Below are 21,604 nucleotides of genomic sequence, written 5' to 3'. Positions count from 1 at the left end.
GTGCACGTATACCTTCCGATCTGCATTTTTGTATCCTTTGGGTAAATACCTAGTAGTGAAATTGCTGGGTCATAGGGTAGCTCTATTTTTAACTTTTTGAGGACTCTACAAACTGTTTTCTAGAGTGGCTCTAGAGTGTAAGATGTTTCCCCTTTTTCTGCATCCTCATCAACACCACTTGTTGCCTGACTTGTTAATTTTAGCCATTCTAAGGGATGTGAGGTAGTATCTCATAGTGGTTTTGATTTGTATTTCCCTAATGATGAGTGATATATCTGATATATCTGTTCTCTTCATATATCTGTTCGTCATTTGGATGTATTCTTTGACAAAATGTCTATTCATGTCTTCTGCCCATTTCTTAACTGGATTATTTGTTTTTTGGGCGTTGAGTTTAGTAAGTTCTTTATAGATTTTAGTTGTTAACCCTTTATCAGATATGCCATTTGCAAATACCTTCTCCCATTCCAAAGGCTGCCTTTTAGTTTTGTTGATTGTTTCCTTTGCTGTACAGAAGCTTTTTATATTGATGAAGTCCCAATAGTTCATTTTTGCTTTGTTTCCCTTACTAGACAGAGACATGTCTAGTAAGAGGTTGCTACTCCCAGGTCAAAGAGATCAAAGAGGTGCTGCCTGTGTTTTCCTCCAAGATTTTGATGTTACCCTGTCTCACATTTAGATCTTTCATCCATTTTAAATTTATTTTTGTGTATAGTGTAAGAAAATTGTCAAATTTCATTCTTCTACAAGTTGTCCAGTTTTCTCAATACCATTTGTTGAAGAGGCTGTCTTTTTTTCCATTGGATATTCTCCCCTGCTTTGCCAAAGATTAGTTGATTATAAGTTTTTTGGATACTAGTCCTTTATCAGATATGTCATTTGCAAATATCTTTTACCATTGATAGTTTGCCTTTCAGTTTTGTTGATTGTTACTTCACTGTGCAGAAGCTTTTAATTTTTATGTAGTCTCAATAATTCCTTTTTGCTTTTATTTCCCTTGCCTCAGGAGACATAACAAGAAAGATGTTGCTATGACCAATGCCAGAGAACTCACTACTTGTGTTATCTCCTAGGATTTTTTGGTTTCCCATCTCACATTTAGGTCCTTAATCCATTTGAGTTTATTTTTGTGTATGGTGTGAAAAAGTGGTCCAGTTTCATTCTTTTGCATGTAGCTGTCCAGTTTTCCTAACACCTTTTGTTGAAGAGATTTTTCCAATTGCATATTCTCCTGCTTTATCAAGATCAATTATCCATATAGTTGTGGATTTATTCCTGGGTTTTATATTCTGTTCCATTGACTTATATGTCTATTTTTATGCTAGTACCATACTGTTTTGATTACTATAGCTTTATAATATAACTTGAAATCTGGAATTCTGATAAATTCAGTTTTGTTTTTCTTTTTCTAGCTTGCTTTGACCCCATACAATTTTTAGAACTGCTTCTTCTAGTTCTATGAAAAATGCAGTTGGTATTTTGATAGAGATTCATTAAATTTGTAGATTACTTTTGGTAGTATGGACACTTTAACAATATTTTTTCTCCCAATCCATGAACATGGAATGTCTTTCTATTTCTTTGCGTTGTCTTGAATTTCTTTCAGCAATGCTTTATAGTTTCAGAGCACAAGTCTTTCACCTTTTTGGTCAGGTTTGCTTCCAGGTATTTGTTTATTTTTGCAATTGTAAATGAGATGCTTTTCTTAATTTCTCTTTATGTTGGTTCATTATTATTAGTGTTAGAAATTCAATGGATTTCTGTTCCGTGATTTTGTACTCTGTGAGTTTTATTAATTTTGTTGGTTTCTTCAAAGAACCAGCTCCTATTTCATTGTCTATTCAATTGGGTTTTTTGTTAGTTTTTTTTTTTTTTTTTTTTTTTTTTTTTTTTTAGTGTCTGTATAATTTATTTCTGCTCTAATCTTTCTTATTTTCTTCATTCTGTTGATTTTAGGTTTTGTTTGTTCTTTTTATAGCTCCCTTAGATGTAAGGCTAGGCTGTTTATTGAGATTGTTTTTGCTTTTTGAGGTAAGCCTATATTGCTATAAACCCCTCTTAGAACCACTTTTGCTGCATCCAAAAAGATTTTGGATTACTGTGTTTCATTTTCATTTCTCTTCATATAAGTTTCGATTTCTCCTTTGATTTCTCTGTTGATCAATTGACTGTTTAATAGCATGTTATTTAACTTTTATGTGTTTGTGCTTTTCTCAGGTTTTTTTCTTGTGGTTGATACCTAGTTTCTTAGTGTTGTGGTTAGAAAGGATAGTTGGTATGACTTTCATCTTTTTGAATATGTTGAGACTTGTTTTGTGGCCTAATATGTGATCTATTTTGAAGAATGTTCCATGCACACTTGAAAAGAATGTGTATTCTGCTGTTTTAGGATGAAATGTTCTGAACATATCTGTTAAATATATACGGCCCAGTATGTCATTCAAAGCTATTGTTCCTTGTTCATTTTCTGCTTAGATTATCTGTCCATTGATATAAATAGGGTGTTAAGGTCCCCTGCTATTAATGTATTAGTATCAATTAATTCCTTTAAGTTTGTCCTTAACTGTTTTATGTATTTAGATGCTCTTCTATTGGGACCATAAATATTACAATTGTTATATTTTTTATTAGATTGTCCTCTTTATTATTTTATAGCATTCTTCTTTATCTCTTGTAACATTCCTCTAAAAAATACTTATTTATTACTTTTTTTTAGAGAGAGAGAGAGCATGGGGGGAGGGGCAGAAGGAGAGGGAGAGAGAGAACTACAACAAACTCCCTGCTGAGTGCAGAGCCTGGTGAGGGGCTCCGTCACATGACCCCAAGGCCATGACTTGAAATCAAGAGTTGAATGCTTAACCCAGGTGTCCCTAAATCCTTGTTTTAAAGTCTATTTTGTCCAATATGAATGTTGCTACTCCAGCTTTCTTTTGACATCCATTGGTGTGATAGAAGTTTTTCTATACTCTCACTTTTCAACCTGAAGGTGTCTTTAAGTCTGAAATGAGTCTTTGTAGCCAACATACAGATGGGTCTTGCTCTTTTATCAATTCTATCTCCCTATGTCTTTTGACTGGAGAATTTAGTCCACTCATATTAAAAACAATTATTGGAGGATCTTTCTTTTAATTTTTGCTATTTTGTTACTTGTTTGTGATTGTTTTTGTAGTTTTTCTCTGATCCTTTCCTTGGTCCCTTTCATGGTTCGCTGGATTTCTTAGTTAATATACTTGGATTCCTTTTCTCCTTTTCATATCTATTACTGTGTTTTGATTTATGGTTACCATTAGGTTTGGATATAACATCTTGTGTATAGCAGTCTGTTTTAGGTTGGTGGTCACATAAGCTTGAACGCATTCTTATTCCTCTCTATACCACATTTTAGGTATATGGTGTCATATTTTACATCCTCTTATTTTGTGAATCCCTTCACTGATTTTTACAGATATATTCATTTTTAGGGCTTTTATGTTTCCTCTTTATGGTCTTTTCTTTCTATTTAGAGAGTCCTCTTTAACATTTCTTGTAGGGCTGGTACAGGCATCGTGAGCTCCTTTAGTTTTTGTCGGTCTGGGAAACTATTTCTCCTTCTGTTCTGAATGATAGCCTTACTGGATAGAGCATTCTTGGCTGCAGATTTTTACAAGCCAGCACTTTTTAAAAAGATTTTATTTATTTATTTGAGAGAGAGTGGGTGCACAGGTGGGGGGAGTGGCATAGGAAGAACAAAGAGCAGACTTCCCACTGAGCAGGGAGCCCAACTTGGGGCTCAGTCCCAAGACCTTGAGATCATGACCTGAGCCAAAGGCAGAGCTTCACCAGCTGAGCCATCCAGGCATCGTAAGTTAGCACTTTGAATATATTCTGCCTCTCCATTCTGGGGGCAAACTTTCTCTTGAAAAATCTGCCTTATGGGGTTTCTTTTGCATGTAACTGTCTCTGTTTCTCTTGCTATTGTTAAAATTATTTCTTTAAAAGTACTTTGTCATTATAATTACTGTGTGTGTTGGTGTGAACCTCCTTGGATTGATTTTATTGAGGGATCTTTCTTCCTCCTGGATTTCAATTTCTTTTTCCTTCCCCAGATTTGGGAAGTTTTCAGCTATTATTTTTTTCAAAAAATAATTTTTCCCCCCTCTTCTCTCTCTTCTTCTTCTGGGATCTATATTATATGCATGTTATTACACTTGATGGAGTTGCTGAGTTCCCTGTATTTATTTTCATCTTGCATGATTTTTTTGTCACTCCAGCTCAGCTTGAATAGTTTCCATTATTCCATCTTCCAGGTCATTAATTCATTCCTCTGCTTCTTCCAGCCTGTGACTTATTCCATTTACTGTATTTTTAAATTTTATTTATTGTGCTCTTCATCTCTGACTGGTTAGTATATTTATCTTTTTGTTAAGCATCTCACTTATGCCCTGCAGTCTCTTCTTAAGTCCAGTGTGTGTGGGGGGATCCCTGGATAGCTCAGTGGTTTAGTGCCTGCCTTCGGCCCAGGGCATGATCCTGGAGTCCTGGGATTGAGTCCCACATAGGGCTCCTTGCATGGAGCCTGCTTCTCTCTCTGCCTATGTCTCTGCCTCATTCTCTCTCTATCTCTCTCATGAATAAATAGAATCTTAAAAAACGTCCAGTGGGTTTCTTTATGATCATTTTAGATTCTCTATAAGACATATTATTTATCTCCATTTTGCTTCATTCTTTTGTTGTGGTTTCGTCCTGTTCTTTCATTAGGGGCATATTCCTCTGTCTCATTTTGTCTAACTCCCTGAGCCTGTTTGTGTATGTTAGGAGAGTCAGGTACTTCTTTTGTTCTTGAAAGCAATGGCCTTATAAAGAAGAGGTCCTGTAGTGCTTTGTTGTGCAGTGTCCACTCTTTCTAGACCCTGACATTTTAGGGAGTGTCTCTGTGTGTGTTTTGTTTGTCTTGCTGCTGTGTCCTGACTGCTTTCTCCTTTAGTGCAGTTGTCTATGGAGGCCATGTTTATCTGCTGGGGACAGTGTTAGGTCCCCAGCCATGGTAAGAGTGTCCAATTTTAAAAAGTTGTACACTGATCTGCTTGCAAACTGGTAGCCATAGCTGCCTGTCAGCGACTGGGGCTTTGTGGTCAAGGTGCACAGTTTTAACAAGGTGTACATACCTCAGGCTTCTGCAGGGTCCCCCACAGCTGCCTCTAGGACTGAGGCCCACAAAGTGCACTGGTCAGGATATGCAGGTTGGCAACCTTTGCACTGGTCTTCTGGGGGAGGGGACCCGTGGCTCTAGACTGAAGCAAGGCTGATTGAGAAGGGTAGATTGGCTGAAGTACCAGGGTTGTGTGGGCAGAGGGTTTGGTGTCAGCAAGTGAGGTTGTGAATGTCAGGGCTACCCTGGTTTCCACAGGTGGCCATGTGTGTTTATGCTGGAGGCAGGGGAGGGAGATGGTTCCTATCAGCTCTTTTTTTTTTTTTCCTGGAGGAGTCTTCCCATGATCTGCCTTTCCATATGTCTGTTAGTTATCTAGTTGTCTTTTTTGGAGAAATGTCTATTCAAGCCCTCTGCCTATTTTTTAGGGGGATTGTTTGCTGTTGAGTTGTATGTGTTCTTTAAATATTTTGGATATTAACCTTTTATTGGATGTATCATTTGCAAAGAAGTGGTTGGTTCTTTTGCATATTTTCTGTCTTTTTGTTGAAGTTACCACTGAATTTATCTACTCTTTTCAAATCAGGTAAGCATCTATCTTTATGACTATTACTTTGCATTCTCTGCAGGTAGATTGCTTTTCTGTATTTCATCTATTCCTTTTCCTAAGATTTTTCCTTTTGTTTGGAACATACTCCTCTGTCTCCTCATGTGTCTGACTCTCATTGTTTGTTTCTATGTGTTACATAGGTCAGCTATGTGTCCATCTTGAAAGTAGTGGCCTTGTGTAGGAGCCATCCTGTGGGCCCCAGTAATGTTGTCACCAGAGAACCAGGTGCTTTATCTCCTTCCTGTTGTGACTGGGAATGATTGCTGTTGGCACACTGGGTATGGGCATGCTGGGTAAAGGTATACTGGGTGTGGGCTCTCTGGGCGGGACACATTAGCCCCCGACATGCCTGAGCAGTGAGGCTACAGCTGCTGCAGTCATGCTGATGTCTGGCGTTAGTCTTCAACACAACATCTGTTGGCTCGGATACCTGGCTGTACACCTGTTGTGGGTATGCTGTGGGTGGGGCTACATGCTAAGTGTGGTAGGACCATATCTTTGAGGAGATGCTGATCCCCACCGAGGCTGCCTGCTGGGTGGGGCAGAATGGGAGCCACTTGGGAGGGGTGCCTGCAAGGACAGGTCTGCAGGGAAATGCCAGGGCAGGGACATATTCACTAGCTAAGTAGAAAAGAATCTCAGAGTTGGCCCTTGCCACCACTGGGCCACGTTGGGTGAAGAAGGGCAAACAAAATGGTGCCCACCAGCCCTTCCATTCTATAGATCTTTGTGCCTCTGAAACATGCTCTAGAACTAATTTATCTTCTTCACATATAATAACATGGTAGCTTTTCAAACTGCTGCCTCTCTCTTGGGTATCTGAGTGAATGATAGAGTTTCCTATCCCTTTGACAACAGTCTCTGTTTATAGCTGTCTGGATCTCTTAGAGTTCAACTCCTCTGATTTTCAAATCCCTTGGAGTTAATTTCTGCTGATTTTAAAAGCTGGGTATCATGAGACTCATCTTCCTGTTCTAGATCCCCAGGGCAGAGGATACTGCATCTTTCTCTCCTACCCTTTTCAGCATGGCTTTTTCTTTATATCTTTAGCCATGGGATAATTACTCTCATAGTCTTCAGGTTTTTTTTTTTTTTTTTTTTTTTTTTAACAATGATTTGCATTATATGTAGTTCCAGCCTTAATGTGTCTGTCTGTGGCAGGAGGTGAACTGATGATTGTCTTATGCATTTCCCAAGGTTTTAGACAAGGGTTTTTAATTTGACCTTTAATGTGACTGAATCTGTATTTAAACAGTGATTTTTAATAGCCATATTTAAGCATACTGCCATGTTTAAATAAGACATGACACAGTTGTTTTAAAAAAATTCTATAATATTTCAGATTGATAATGGACATTGAAATTATGCACAAAATGTTTACTGAAATGTATTATCAAGGGACTTCCCAAGGAGCCAGGCTTTTTGCACGTTTCACTCTGCCATCCCTGAAGTGTCAGCTTAATCCTTAATTTCCTGGCATTGTAGGGTGCCTGCAGTATTCAAGGAAATGTTTTTACCTAGGAAAGGAGAGAGGACATTGAAGGAAAAGGAGCTAGATCCTTGTATTATTATTATTATTATTACTATTACTATTACTATTATTACTATTATTTTTTTGTTGTTTTTAATAGCAATTAAATATTTAGCAAAAACCATGTGATAGACTTTCCTATTTAATTACTTGGAAGTATATCAAATGCTCACAAGTAAAGCAGTCACTCTTAAGTGGGTTGGGATAATTACGGAGGTTTAAAAATGTTGGGACCCACCATCAGAGGATCAGTCCACTTGGAAGCACATCCCCTTGTGGAGGAGGGAAGATAACTGGACAGCTCAGAGTTTTGAAAGGAAGGAGGAAGGAGAAAGAAGCAGGAGAAGGAATGTTGGGTAGATAACCACTAGTGACTGGGAAACAGCCACTGGAGCTTTTTTTTTTCCTGGTAAATATTTTGAATTTTAAATTCTGAATGCCATCCTTCATAGCAAATTAATTTCTGCCTAAAACATTCTTATTTTTTTAACTAATGAAACATAATTTTTAAGGAACTTGAAATCCTTGGTTTTTATCAAAATGAGATAGTTACATACTGATATATTTTAGTAATTTTAAAGTCAACCGTTAAATATTATTGACAAATTTTACAGGGTCATATCCTTAAATTTTAAACTGATGCAATTCAAACAAACAAGCAAAAAACTCTGAGCCCTTGATTCCCTGCTTTTATTTCTTATGGTTTGTGTAGTAGTGTACTTCTCAGGGATCATGCACCCCACCAAACAGTTCCAGTCTTGTTTTCTTGAAGATTTTCACTTTGCTTTACATCTCTGTTTTGCTCAGTGTTTTGCAAACTATATCATATAACTAAATAAATAGGTTCAGAAATTCAAGTAATTTAAGAAGTCTAGAATAGTTCATACATGATCAAGTCCAGATCCATCCACTGTACAGGGGACAAAACAGAGGTTCAGTGATCATGCACACATTCAATAGTATCCACTCATATTATTCAATCAGCTGATATCCAGGGGTCCCTACATTGTTTGCACTGGAGTGTCAGCATGAAGAAGATGACAAATATTGTGATTTGTGTTGGCAGGTGGGTGGTGAGGATAGACAGACAATATGCAGGAAGCAAACGTTAGATAATTTCCAAGTAAACAAGATAAAGAAAACAGAAATAAAGTAGATAGGGAGTGAGTCTCTTAAAACTCAAGGAAGAAAAATGCCAGACCGTGGGAAGGGAATGAAAGAGAACATTCTTGGCAGAGGGACCAAGATCAAAGTCCCAGAGGCCAGAAAAAGCTTGGTTGTATAAGGAGATCATGGAATTCAGTAAAACTGAAGAAGTAGAGTGGTCAAGGTGAAGAATCATCTAAATATGTAGGATATACATCTCAGAGCATGAGACGCCTTTTTAAAATTTTTATTTTAAGGATAACCTAGAGTAGAGAGTTCAGGCAGACACCTGACTGACATTTTGCAAAGATTACTCCAGCCTGGCTGTTATGCTGAAAAAAGTTTCAAAAGTAGCATCAGTGGAAATGCGATCATTTCGGAGCCTCTCACAGTCATCCAGGTGAACTATCATAGTGACTTGGAGCAAGTTGGTAGCTGTGTAACTTGTAAAAAGAAAATGAATTTGCATTCAGGATATTCTTAAAAGGGAGAACCTACAGGATTTACTGATGGAAATAAGAAGTAAAGGATAGATTCTAGTGTTCTGTAATTATGGAGATGGGCAAGATGATGTAGTATTGAGGTACATGGAAGCCTTCTGGATATGGAGAAGCCCATAGCAGAGCCAAGTGGAGATGGCAGGTGGGCAGTGGATGTTTGAGTCTTTGTACTGACAGAAGGGAGGGGCCTCAGGTCAAAACCCTGGGGCATGTGACATTAAAGATCCAGTGCAGAGGAGGCCAGGAAAGGAGACTAAGAAGAAGCCAAGGATGTAGAAGATTTTAGGAAAGTATGATACCCATGGAGCCTAGACAGAGTTATTTCAATAGGTGGGGATATTGATGGGATAATATCCAGATTCATTCTGACATCTCACAAATCGAATTCAGTAGATTAGGAAGACAGAAACTGGGTTACAGTGGGTAGGAGGGTGAGGCTACAGAGACATTATATGAAGACAGTATTTTTCAAGAAGTGGGGCATGGAAGGGGTGCCTGGACACCTCTATCAGTGGAGCATGCAACTCTTGATCTTGGAGTTGTGAGTTCAAGTCCCATGTTGGGTGTAGAGCTTACTTAGAAATAAAATCTTAAAAAAAAGAAAGAAAAAGAAAGAATGTGACATTGAACTGCAGTCCTAATTGGAATAATTCTGAATGAAGAATGAGAGAAACATACTTTATATATCCAGTTCAGTCCTGATTCTGTTACACCCCAAGGCTTCAGGAATAATCTTCACTTTATAGTTCTTGAATAATGCAAATAGTTTCTTATTCTCAGCTTCCCAATATATAAATGGAAGAATCATATATCTCCAGTATCTGAGAACCTGTTATATGCTGGATCACAGATCTGTACACAAGTACAACAATGAAGAGGATAGTGACCATCCTCAAAAAGCTAGAATAGTGAGAAAAAGAAGTAAGAGAAGAGATGGTATGAATATTGTGTTTACATGGTCAAGTACAGAAGAGTACTGTGATCTCTGAGAGGTGGCCACAATACTTGGTTGCTGAGAGTACCTTCCTAATCCTACCAAAGAAAAGCAGTCAAAAACAAGAAGAATTAGGAGACATTAACCAGGGAAAGATGACTGTAGGAGAGGACAAGTGAAAGGGAAGGTAACCATTCAGAGAACAGCAACAGCTTGGAACGTGGTTTGAAGGGAGCGGTGGGGTTGGATGAGTCCTGGCTTACCAGCAGGGCTGGAGCACAAACTGGAAGCAGAGAGATGGTGAGAACTGTGATGGCCTAGAGAAGCTGTGCTCCAGAGCATGGTTGTGTCTGTGCTGAGAATGCTGAGGGGGCTGTGACTGCGGCCATGCAGAGGATGGGAAGGAGACGAGGGCCAGTGGGGAACAGGACATACATGCTGCCATTATTAAAGGGTTTGGGCGTTACACAAAAATCCTTTAAAATACTGTTAAAATAACACCAGGCCTACCTTTCTTTGTAAGATGTTTTGAAGTAACTTTGTAAGGGTAAACCCCACTACATTAATGCTGATGATGACAAAAGACAAAGTGGGAAAAACGTGTGTCAAATGTTGACATCAGAGACTCCCTTAAACATTCTTTTCTATCTGGCTCAACATTTAAAAGTGGAGAAATATTGTTAAGAGATACTTATAAAAATGTAAGTTTTCATCATTGTTAATCATTTTACTATTCTGTTTAGAAATGTATATCACCAAAAATATATCCTACCCTACACCTATCAAATATCAGCTTAGAACATTATAGTTTTCTCTGTTTTCCTCTGGTGAAAGCAAAACTACAAAAAGCATTTATCTTATGGACATGATATGCTAATAAGATTTGAGCTAATATGTGACATGTTCTTTCTTGTGTAACTATTTCCTAAAAGTACAGCATTCCACTTAACCCAGGCCAAAGTCAATTAAACAAATTAGATAATAATGAATTAAAATATTTCCAACTAATAGGTATCCTTATTTCTAGCATATGGTTTTTACATTTATGTATTTCCATTAATGCCAGATCTTCAAAACAAAGCATAAAAAGAGTTTTAGTGGCAGATTTCTCTGCCTGGAAAAATCAGAGAAATAAAAATGAAACCATTAATCTATTCCTAATTTCAGTCCATGTAATATAAAAATTATCACCTGAGCTAACAAGTCAGTAATGGGTTTTCATCTCTTACAGTAAATGCATTCAAAGAACATAAACTCTGAAACCTGAAAATCTTGAGTTGTTTTTTTCCTATGAAAAATAGAACTTACCTTGTATTAGTTAGGCTATAGTAAGCTGATTTTAAAAGTCATTAGAATTCAAAAAATATTCCAGAAGAGTTTAGTAAAAGCTTTGGTTGGTTTGCATAATGAATACCAAGCTTTTGAAATAAACGTGGGAAAGTTTTTATATGTAGCAGTTATGAAGTCTCTGTTCTTATTTCTCTTGTTGAAAGAAACATTTATATGCTAATGAATCCTACTTCAATAGAATTCCATATTTTCCAGACATCTCTTTGTATTACTAACGTGTAAGTTGTTCAGGCATCAAACAATATTCTTTTCCAAACAATAAATTAGAGGCCTTGTCATGAATTGAAATGAAAACCAGTTACATTTTATAGATAATTAAAGATAATATCTTAGGTTGATATTTACTATTTAGAAGACAGTTCAGGGATGCTTGGGTGGCTCAGTGGTTGAGCACCTGCTTTAGGCCTAGGGCGTGATCCTGGAGTCCTAGGATCGAGTTCCGCATTGGGCTCTCTGGCAGGGAGCCTGTTTCTCCCTCCTATGTCTCTGCCCCTCTCTCTCTCTCTCTCTCTGTGCCTCTCATGAATAAATAAATAAAATCTTTAAAAAAATAGAAGACCATTCTATGTTTTGTGCATACACACACATACGCACATACACCTATAAGCATCATGTATACACACTTTGTCTTTATTCTTCAGGGTCACTCTATGCTGTAGAGACTGTTATTACTTACTTGTTACAGATGAAGAAACTGACCCAGAGAGCTTCAGTTACTTGTCAATCCTGCACAGCGGTGACTGCTGTAGTAACAGTTGCTTGATGAAGTATGCAACAATCAGGTAAATTTGAATTTCAGATAAGTAACAATTTTTATATAAATGTGTTCTAAATATTCCGTTGGATATAATTATATTTCAAAATATTAATTGGTTGTCTGAAACTCAACTTGAGCTGAGTACCCTGTATTTTTATTTGCTAAATCTAGAAACTCTAAGTGGAACGGAGATTTCTGTTTGGTCTGGCTTCAGATGTTGTGCTCCTGTCCATGACCCTGAGTCATGACCCTGGGTGTCAGATAAGAAACTTGAATCACAGAATTAGGGGCAAGGGTATGTGAAATCACATACTGGGCATGGATGGATAGCCTGGAAACCAGAAGTCCAGCACAAAAATTCCTCTTCATTCACATGTTCATTATCATAATCCTTGTCATGAGTGCAACCCTCACTCTATTTAGTAGCTTCCTATATGCCAGGCACTATGCTTCTCACTCTGTCTATATGAACTCACTAATTACAAATATTATTACGTGCAAGCTCTTACATTACATACATGTGTTCATCTCCAGTACATAACCCATCTGTGGGAGGGTGGTGGTCCTGCCTGCCTGTTCAGCTGGTCTCATGCAGTGCCTGCCACTTAGTAAGCACTGAGTATTTACTAAATGAATTAATGAGGAGGGCGGGGGGTGGGAGTGAATGGGTGACGGGCACTGGGGGTTATTCTGTATGTTAGTAAATTGAACACCAATAAAAAATAAATTAAAAAAAATGAATTAATGAATAAATCCCTTTCTAGATTTCTGTTTTACAAGTTTATATCTCTGTATTCTGTGTAGTTTTAGAGCTTTGCAGTGAAAAATGCCATGTATTGTCTGTGTTAGGTGACTCTGTGTAATTTCTGTTTCCTAGGAGCTGCATTATTAAGTTTTGGTTTTTCTTTGAATGACTCAATTATTTCTCAGCTTTAAAAAAAAATATTGCTTAATTAGTGGATAGGTTGAACTGGAGCTTTTATTTGCCAGTGAAATTTTCATCAACTTCACTAATCAAAGAGAATACAAAAAAAATTATCTTCCAGGCATAAATCTTTTGAAAAATTCAAATGGAAAGAGGAAATGAGCAATACGTTATATGCATTTTTGCCTTAGGCATATGAATAGTTGCAGAGACTAGGATTTTTTTAAAATTTTTTTTCAGAGACTAGGTTTTATTTCACCATATTTTTTATGTTAATTAATTGAAAAATTAAAAATAAACCCCGAATAGAGAAACAGATATGTTCTGGAAATAAACAAAAAACAGTGTTCATGTAAAAATACTTGAGAATAAATGAACTCAAGGTCTTTTTCAGTGAGACAATCAGATGCCCCCAGTAACAGTTACAAGCCTATTCAGTAAGTTTTGATATCTGGATATGTTGCTCTACACATATATTTACAATGACATGTTCTTCCCTTTGACATTCAGCTTCCTCTTTGTTGATATTACCCACGAAACTTTGAGGCTTATGTATCCTCTGTCGTGTTCATTCTGATGCCCTTGCTCATGGTAAATCCTTTTAAGTATTTTTATTTTATTTTTTATTTTTTTTCTTTTAAGTATTTTTAACACTAGCTTGAAGAATGGAAGAAAAATTTAGGGGATTGAGATTTATTTCTATGTTTGCAGTATCGAAATGCGAGCCTGTGATATGCGATTGTATTTTACTTAATTAGTTGTGTTGGTAAGGTTCAATCAGAGAGACAGAACTAGTAGGAGATATATATTGAAAGACTGGTTACAAGGAATTGGCTTAGCTGATCACTAGGGTCAGGTAGGGATGTCTGAATCCATAGGGCAGGCTATCAGGAAGAGCAGGCTGGAATTGGGCCACAAGCTTGAGCTGCCATTCCATGGGCTACATTTCTTCTTCTTCAGGGAAGCCTGAGATAACTCATTGAATCTGGCCCACTCCCATTATCCAGGATAATATTCTTTACTTAAAGTGAACTTTAATAACATCTACAAAATATCTCACAGGAACACCTTTTTTTTTTTTTTTGTATTTTTTTAAATTTTTATTGGTGTTCAATTTACTAACATACAGAATAACCCCCAGTGCCCGTCACCCATTCACTCCCACCCCCCACCCGCCTCCCCTTCTACCACCCCTAGTTCGTTTCCCAGAGTTAGCAGTCTTTACGTTCTGTCTCCCTTTCTGATATTTCACCTTGATTGAATTATTGGAGAGAACAGCATAGCCAAATTGAGAAATTAAACTGTCACACTAGTATTCTTGTCAGAATTAAGATAATTATACTGTCCATAAAATTAAATAGAAAAAAAATTTTCAACTATAGAAGTGAAGTACTTGGAAAAAATATTCTTCAAATTCCCTTTCAGTTCCACATGATGAAAAAAGAGAATTTCTCCAACAGAAATACCAAGATTTCTCTCCCAAAGTACAGGGTTGCTGGATAAAAGAAAGATGGTGATTCAGAATTGAGATGATAAGAGTTTCAAGGACTATGGGAACAAAACATTATTTTAGACATGTTCATAAATCTCCATAGTGAAATATCAAAACCTTGCTGAACAGAAAAACACAAAGAATATGTGTGAAGTGGATGTTTTTAACCATATCCTTATAAAAATGTTCGGTTTTGGTCTAAATATTTCAACACCAAACATTCAGTAGCCTGTGAATTTGTAAGTATTTTCATGAGTGTAAATCTAAACAATTGGGAAACCTGCAGAAGAAGAGGCAGGGAGGGAGAAAAGGATAGGGTGAGAAGAGGTAAAAAGCTTCTTGGAGAAAGATGGCAAGTTGCTTTATTCTTTCTGTGTAGACAGATTTATTCTTTTTGTGTGTGTTTTTCCTTTTCTTTTTGTGTGTTTTTGTTAAGATTTGGGAGGTATTCAGTGTGTTTAAAGTAGAATTCACTATATCACATTACACACAGGTGCTATTTACACAAAGGAGGAGTTAAAAGATGTTCCTGGATAATTCTGCAAAATAGATGGTTGATCTACTTGAGAGTTTCTGATTTTATTCTTCATCCCCTGTTCTGACCTAACTTGATACCTTGCCCAATAGGAAATGGATACATACATTAATGTATTGACTATTACCTTGTGACTTCTTTATTCTGCCTTTTTGTCAGTATTTTATGGATATGTTTGATGTTTTGATAGTTCAATTTTCTTGAGTCCAAATAATGAAAATATTTTTAAAAGACTATTTTATGTAGTTGAAAATGTGATGATGTGAATACTCAGGTATGGTATTTTGTTATGTGCTTCTAGTCATAGAAAATTAGAGAAAAAAAAAGGGTAGATTTCTATCAGCTTCAATGTTTATGACTTCATCTTCCCCTCAAATTTTTTATCATATACCACTGTCAGAAAAAATGGTATGTATGAAAGAAATAAGGGGATATGTTGGATGATGTAGATTTTTCCAGTGCCATACAGAGGTGAAGACTATCTAAGAATTTTCTAGGTGAATAGCTTTAGGTCCTCACTGTTCATTATAATTAAAGATGTCAGACATAGAGAAGTTACATGCTAATTTACAGATTTTTTTGGTAGTGATGCAAATAAAGCCTTTTTCAGTAAAGCGGATACCCCGGTGATTCTGTTTCATGGCCCTGGATATTTTCTTTTTCTAACCCAGCAATTTTATCTTAGCATTTATCTCTTTCTGCTTAATTCACTCCTTTCTCAATTAATTTTGGAAATGGAAAATAGTATGTGAAACCATATTTAGTAGGTGAGTACAATAGTGAATAACTGCTGGTGTCATTTTATATTTTGTGTGGATGTTTTTCAGTTACGAAAACCTTTACAATTAAATATCAGAATAAACTAAGCTTAAAGCTAGACCTTCAAAGTCATGTGTACAAAGTTTTATAAAATAATACTTTCAAAACCAGTGGAGTATTTTCATGTTTTTCCCATAGCAACAGTATTGCTTATAAATGAAATTAAAAGTACTTAAAGTGTAATTTAGTTCATCTGTTTCTAATCAGTTATCTTCCAGGAGACATTTAGGTAATCTCTACAGGACAGTAGCATCACTTAGAGCCTCTATATGCCTTTATACACTAAACACTATATCCAGGACTTTCAATTCCTGATTAAAACAGGATAAAATGAGCAAACATTAAAAGGGGGAAAAAGACAATAAAATAAGAACCATAAATGAGCCAGATATTGTAGCTACCAGAGAGAGATTTTAAAATAACTGTGATAAACATGTTTTTAAAGAGATGAAAATTTTTACCACTAAGATCCATAAAAATGGAACCAGATGGAAATTCTAGAACTGAAAATAACTGAAATTTAAGATTAAAATTTAGGCTAAATAGCAAGTAAGACATCACAGAATAGAAAATTACTGAAATGGGAGATAAATCAATAGAAAATATCAGATAGAAAAATGAAGAGAGAAAAGGATAGAAAAAAACACAAAAGATCATAAGACATATAATACACACTTAGATAATCTAAAAAAATATTCAGTGAGAGTTCCAGATGGAGAAGAAAAAGAAGATGCATCAGAGTAGTATTTGAAGAGTTGTGAAAGACTGACAATTTTTCACAATTAGGAAATACATTAAATCACAGATTCAAGAAATTATAAACACCAAGCAGGATGAATATAAAGAACCATACTATACACATTATAACCAAATGCTTAAAGGCAAGACAGAAAGAAAATAAATTTAAATAAGAAAATGAGAGATGGTGCATTACCTTTAAAAAGCATTAACAGGGCAGCCCGGGTGGCTCAGCGGTTTAGCGCCACCTTCAGCCCAGGGCGTGACCCTGGAGCCCAGAGATGGAGTCCCATGTCCTCTCTCTCTCTCTCTTTCTCTCTTTTTAAGATTTTATTTTTTTACTCATGATAGACATAGAGAGAGAGAGGCAGAGACACAGGCAGAGGGAGAAGCAGGCTCCATGCCGGAGCCCAACGCGGGACTTGATCCGAGGACCCCAGGATCCCACTCTGGGCCAAAGGCAGGTGCCAAACTGCTGAGCCACCCAGGGATCACCCCTCTCACTCTTTCTCTCTGTCTTTCATGAATAAATAAATAAAATCTTTTTAAAAAATTAAAAAGCAATAACATTCTCATACGTATGTCTATAGAAATTATGGAAACTATATTGGAATGATAGGTTTAGATCCCTGAAATAAGATAACCGCCAGCCTGAAGTCTATATCTTTTGAAAATAAATTAAAATATAAAAATGAAACAGGGACATTTAAGGAAAAACTGGGGTAACTCCTTGACAGCAAACAAGTATGAATATGAAAGGCAGTGTATGAAACAGCAGGAAATAAATTCCTGATGGAAATCAGAAAAGCAGAGAGACTAAAGAATTTACTAAAAATAAATACATGTATAAATTTAAAGGCTGGTTGGCCATAAAAACAAAAATATTTGCTGGTTTAAAATGTATGTATGTATGGGATCCCTGGGTGGCGCAGTGGTTTAGTGCCTGCCTTTGGCCCAGGGCACGATCCTGGAGATCCAGGATCGAATCCCACAGCGGGCTCCCGGTGCATGGAGCCTGCTTCTCCCTCTGCCTGTGTCTCTGCCTCTCTCTCTCACTGTGTGCCTATCATAAAAAAAAAAAAAAAACCTATGTATGTAGAATTAAATCATATGCAAATAATGGCACAAAAGTCAGGAGGTTAAAAAGTTGAGTTATTAAAGGTAAACAAGGAAATAAAGCAATGATCTTGATCGTCTGGGATGTGATGAGTTCTAATTTCGAATATCTCTGATAAGTTGTTAGAAAGTGAAAGTCTCTACAGTGAAAATCTGTAGAGAAACTACTTAAAAGTGGAAGATATTTATAGTAAACACGTTTAACTAAAAATCTAATAGAGGTGAAGAGTGGAAAATAAGAATAGTAATAATAATAATAGCAATTATTGTATTGTAATAGTAATCTTGATAATCCAAAAGAAATTAAGAAAGAATAAGAAAGGATTAGAGTAGCCAGAACAAATAGGAAATTAATAACAAAATGGAAGATTTAAATCTAAATGTGAATGAACTAAATATTCTTACTAAATCATGAATATTATCAGCCAAATTTTAAAAATTAAAATCCAACCCTATGTTGCTTATAAGAGGCACATCTTAGGTGTAATGACATAGAAAGTCGAAAGTAAAATAATCAAAATACATTTTTTATTTACAACCTGCTCCTTGCTTCCTCTCTACCCCTGAAGATAAGAAGCAAATAGAAATGGAAAATATTGTGTGTGTCAAGGATATTACACATTCTATGGATTTTAAATACATAATAAAAGTTATTTGAATACATTTCGTCAATAAATTTGAAAATATAGATCAAATAACCATCAGAAGAAATAGAAAATCTAAAATATTCTATAACCTGTTAACTTCTTCTACTGAATTCTACAGAGTACACTCCACACTGAGGTTCTTTCACTGGTGAATTTCAGAGTCTAATACAAAAACTCTTTCAGATAAAATATATATCTACTCATTTTATAAAGCAAGACTAACCAAAATTTTACACAAGCATGCCATTCTATCTCATGAAAACTGGCACAGAAATTCTAAGTGGGGGATTAGCAGAACAAATACCATTGTTCCAATTATCTGTTGCTTGAAAAACAGAACAACAACAAACAACCCCCCCAGTTGGTAGTTTAAAATAACAATCTATTATTATCTTCCAGAGGTCTGTGTGTTGAATAACTTCAGTTAGCAAGTGTTTTCTTGAGGTCTTTCATACAAGTATAGTCAGACGTGAGTTCTGACAGGAGCCCTCTGAAGGCTTCTCCCTTCTCATGGCTACTGTCTCTGGGGAGGGCTGACACAACTGGGTGTTGGTTGGACATGTCTACTCTCTATATGGCCTTTCCACGTTTTTAATCCAAACTTCCTCAGTGTATGGCCATACCAGTGCTACTTACATGTCAGCGGGCTTTCCCTAGAGAGAGTTATTCCTGGAGGGGTCTGAAAAGGTTCTTATGGTCTTGTCTCAGAATTCATGTACTGTCTCTACCGTCATATACTAGCAGTCAAAAGCAGGTCAAGTCTCAAAGCTAGCCTCAAATTAAGGAAATGGAACTACATAAGAGAATAAATAATAAGAGGTGTGGTTCATTTGTTGGGGCCATATCAGTAGTTTTTAAAAGGGACATTATACAACAAGCCATGATGTTTGTTCCAGGTATGCAATGTTTTGTTTTATTTTTTTAACATTTAAAATTCAATCAATGTAATTCATCATAATAACAGAAAAATAGAAGAGGAATATATGATCTTAATAGGAAAGTAAAAAAGTATTCATAAAAATCTATACTCATTTATAATTTTAAAAACTCAGAAAACGCATGCCTAGGTGGTTCATTTGGTTGAGGGTCTGACTTGTGGTTTCGGCTCAGGTCATGATCTCAAGGCCATGGAATTGAACCCTGAATCAGACTCTACACTGAGCATGGAGCATACCTACTTGGGATTTTCTTCCTCCTTCTCCCCCTTCCCCTCTTCCCATAACTCTCTCTTAAAAAACAACAACCTCCTCCCAAAAAACAAAACAAAAAAACTCCCAAAAAAACCAAAACCCCCAAAACTTCCAATGTGTTGAATTGGTAAGTACTGAAAACTTTCTTCCTGAGATTTGAGATTTGGATAGGATAAGGAAGCAAACCATCACCAGGGATACTTAAGACTATATCAGAGATCATAACCAGTTTAATAAACTAAGAAAAATAGAGATTAAAATAAAGTAAAAATAAAATAAATTATTATATATAAATAGAATGTTTGTGTATGGAAGAATTTCAAAAGCATCACAAATAAGCTATTAAATAATTTATGTTGAGCCAAGTATATGTCCATACAAAAAAAATTACTTTTGTTCCAACCTTACAATAAAAGCAAAAATCAATTCAGGTGAGATTATCGACCTAAATAATTAGATTAAATAATAAGTATTTTGGAAGATTATGCAAAAAAAAATCATCATAGGGTTATGATGGGTGAGGTCATGACTTCTTAACCAGGTCACCGAACAAGTAACAATAAAGAAAATGGTTTACAAACTGGAATCCATTAAAATTAAGACATTCTCTATTTTTAATGATGCCATTAAGAGAGGAAGAAATGCAATTCCTAGGAGGGAAGAATATGTTAGTTACCAACATATATACTTGGTAAAGTACTTGTTTCTCAGATATGTTTGTGCATATTTTTTAAAGATTTTTTTTATCTCTTCATCTGACAGTGAGAGAGAGAGAGAGAACATTAGCAGCAGGGAGAAGCAGAGGGAGAAGCAGACTCCCCACTAAGCAGAGAGCAGGGCTGGATCCCGGGACTCTGGGATCATGACCTGAGTGGAAGGCAGACATTTCACCATTTGAGCCACCCAGGCACTCTGTTTGTGCATATATACTGTCATATTTCAATATGAAGAAAGACAGTAAAATAATAGAAAATCTGGAAGCCAACAAATGTGAAAATACTGTATTATTATTACTGGGGAAATGCAAATTAAAATAATGATGTGATAACATTCACTCACCGTAATAAGAAGATATTTAAAAGGACAAAAGTCTACATTGGAGAGCTTGTGGAACAACTAATACTCTCATGCCTTGATTGTAAAATTATAAATTATTGCAGCTACATCAGAAAACTCTTTGGCAGTCTCATAAGTTCAATTTATATATATGCTGAACTAGCAATCCCATACTGAAGTCCTGACTCAACAGGAATACATGCACCAAAATGCGTGTGTCTGAGTGTTCATACCATCCAAATTGGCAGTAGCCAAAAATACAAGAGGAACTAGTTGTCTATCTAAAGTATAAATAAGATGAGTAATAAATTGAGTTATACTTACAGAATAGAAAAATACACAACAAAGGCATAATAGATTCATGGGACAGGAAGAATAAAACCTACCCATATACACATGCAATACACTATTTCACTTATGTGAAATGTGAGACAGAAGTCTGTTGACCCAGACTGTATAAGTCAGGCTAGTGGGTTCCTTGGGTGGGGGTTTATGACCATGAGAAGGCATGATGATTCCATGTCATTGAGTGTTTACTGTGGGATAGAAAGTTCACAAAGATTATTTGACTTTATTATTCTTTGAATAATGTTATGAGAGAGAGACGGATAGGAAGGAGGAGGAGGAAGAGGACGATTATTCTCATATTTCAAATAAGACAGAAAATAAAAAGAATATTAATGTGGGTCTTTCTAACTACTGAACACCCTCATTTCTCTACACCAGGTACTGAATTTCATTGTGTTTTTAGAGCATATGCCATTTTTATTCATTTCAGTCTCATAAAATCCTTAGGTTTTTTTTTATTATTATAATTGATTGACATGTGTTCATACAGTCTAGATAAATTGTAGACGTGAAGCTAATCATCCATGTTTATGTTTTAAGCTCTATAGAAACTATATTTTATGTAATGCTTATAATTCAAAATGACAAGAGAATTCAATATACATGTTGAATGTTATTCCAGACGGAATAATGCCAATTCTCCCCCATCCCTGATCCCAAACCAAAAGATGCTCCTGTCTTAAACCCTGAAACCTGGAAGTATATAACTTTACATTGTAAAAGGTTCTTTGTAGATGTGATTATGTACAGGATGCTGAGATGGGGAATTCTCTCGGATTATC

The 21,604-nt window shown here is 36.1% G+C and overlaps 1 long non-coding RNA gene across 1 annotated transcript in view; it reads right to left on the bottom strand.

Moving 5' to 3' along the window:
• Positions 1–7,099: 7,099 nt before the first annotated feature.
• LOC112671542 (uncharacterized) overlaps positions 7,100–21,604 on the bottom strand; it is a 28,377-nt gene continuing 13,872 nt past the window's right edge. The window contains exon 3 of the long non-coding RNA XR_003143681.3: positions 7,100–7,255. This is a non-coding gene — a long non-coding RNA (uncharacterized LOC112671542). The remainder of the gene's footprint in view (positions 7,256–21,604) is intronic.

The sequence above is a fragment of the Canis lupus genome, chromosome 5 (assembly GCF_003254725.2).
Source record: "Canis lupus dingo isolate Sandy chromosome 5, ASM325472v2, whole genome shotgun sequence".
NCBI lineage: Eukaryota > Metazoa > Chordata > Mammalia > Carnivora > Canidae > Canis > Canis lupus.
Note: the sequence above shows the minus strand (reverse complement) of the source record. Positions and strands in the feature narration are given on the sequence as shown.